This window comes from Oryctolagus cuniculus, chromosome 16 (genome assembly GCF_964237555.1).
Source record: "Oryctolagus cuniculus chromosome 16, mOryCun1.1, whole genome shotgun sequence".
NCBI classification, from domain to species: domain Eukaryota; kingdom Metazoa; phylum Chordata; class Mammalia; order Lagomorpha; family Leporidae; genus Oryctolagus; species Oryctolagus cuniculus.
The window spans coordinates 12,969,816-12,972,005 of NC_091447.1; positions in this window are offsets into that span (position 1 = coordinate 12,969,816).

The window sequence follows — 2,190 nt, forward strand, 5'->3', positions numbered from 1 at the left end:
AACTTTTATGCACCCCATATTTTGCATTAAATCTTGGGATTTACAATTAATTTTTTTTTACCACTGCTCTGTATTCAACTGGTCTCAGACTATGATTCTTTTTATGCAGTTGCATGTTTTTTTTCTTTGCTTAATTTAATGCATCAGGTAAATAAGTTCATATGAAAATGATTATGAGATCTTAAGTTTCTACTCTCCTTTTACTGCCGAATAAGTGAAATATTCTCATCATCCAAGAAAATATAGTGATATGCATTTATAGTTTGCATTCAAATTCTCAAAGTTATAATGAGTAATCTGTTATATAAACAGATCAGGAACAGAGAGACAGTTATTTTCTGGATAAACCAGAGTTTAGAATATACCTCCCTCACTATTTTGTCCTTTTCTTTATTAAGTATTTTTATTTATTTGAAAGACAGAGAGACATAGAGATAGACAGAAAGATCTTCTTTCTGCTGGTTCACTGCCCAAATGCCAGCAATAGCCAGGACTGAGCCAGGATGAGGCCAGGACCCCAGAACTCCATCTGGGTCTCCCATGTGGATGGCAAGGACCCATGTATTGGAGCCATCACCTGCTGTCTCCCAAGGTACACATTAGCAGCAAAGTGGATTGGAAGCACAGGAGCTGGGACTCAATACAGGCTCTCCAGTGTGGGATGTGGGCATTCCAAGTGGCGTCCTAACCACTTTCCCAAGTGCCTGCCCTGCTCGTTTTGGAGGGCTGTGCATCCTGAAGGAACAACTACTTACCCAGCTGGGAACACAGACAAGAGATTCAGCTGCAGAGGTGGCCTGCATGTTCTTTGGTGCTTTGCTTTAGGACTTACTTGCCAGCAAGCTGCCCCCATCCTCTTGTGCTTTGCTTGGTAAGCATTCAGGGGAAGGTGGTTCCAACCCACTCACTTTAACTTCCAGTCTCATTCCATTGCTAATAAAGCTGACATCTCCATCCCAGACTGCTTTGTCTTCCAAAGGGTTCACAGCCTGAAGAAGCCAACAGACTGAGTAATTGGCACCCCCTGCAAGAGCTCCCACAACTCTGATACACTGAGTGCATGTGCCATTGGGCCCAGTTGTAACCAGAGATTGAGTAGTGAGAAAATACCAAAGCTATCCTTACATCAAACCATATGCTCTAAGACCAGTCAAAACTAGTTTTTCTCTGCATGTTGGTTTCCTTTGAAACACATTGAAAGAATGATAGATAAGGCTCAACTTCAAGATTTTCAACCCTCAAAAGAAATATGGATCAAATCCTAAGTGCCCCACAAACTCTGTTTCGGTCTTTCTTTTATTTCCCTGATCCATATCTTTGCTTTCAGCATTATTTGCGTGCATATTTAGAATGCAGTAACCAGATACATTCAGAGAAAATCCTGGTCTGGAAGCTGTGACAGGCCACACTGTGAGCATGGTTGGCAACACCATATTCCCAATCCACCACAAAGAACATATGAACTCTTTGTAGCTGACACTTTACACAATACGCTCTCTGGCTTAAAGAAAACATTATTTCATGTTCTTACTCTAATCAGTCTTGTCTGCCAGCCTGAAGAACTGAGAGGTTCATTGTTATATGCAGCTGTCATTTGTTCCCTCTCCAGGCTCTCTCTGCCTTCAATATCTTTGTGGTATTTAGTGAAGTAATTTTCAGTTGGAAATCTTCTGCCCTTTCAGTAAGTGCAAGTATAGCACTTCATCAATGGCCAAAGAATTCTGAGCTATCTGGGATGTATCAGGACAGTTGATAAAACCTCACGGAGCAACCTATGATAGTACATCCCATCATAAATTAAAAAAAAAAGGCAGAAAGGGCCTTTGTCAGTGTTTATCTGAAGCGCTTTTATTCTTTGCCCTTGATTTCCTCTTCAGAAAATTGATGCGCCCTTAAATTGAAGCAAGAGGCTTGACAGGTGATGGTTAGTGTGATAACTGCTCAGATTTCATCAGCCAGTGTTTTTCTGGTGGTGCAATTGTCGGAACTTTCAGCTAGATTACCTGTCATCCACTACATCAGATAAAAGAGGCAGGGTTGAAAGATGCAGTTTTGCTGCTGTACCTTATAGGAAACGCAAAGTTCAGGTGTGGTAACAGTAGTGAGGAAGAAGTACAATTATTTTCTAATCAAGGCTGTTTCTTCAAGAAAGTTGGTGCCAAATTGGCAATGGTCGAAACCATTGTTACA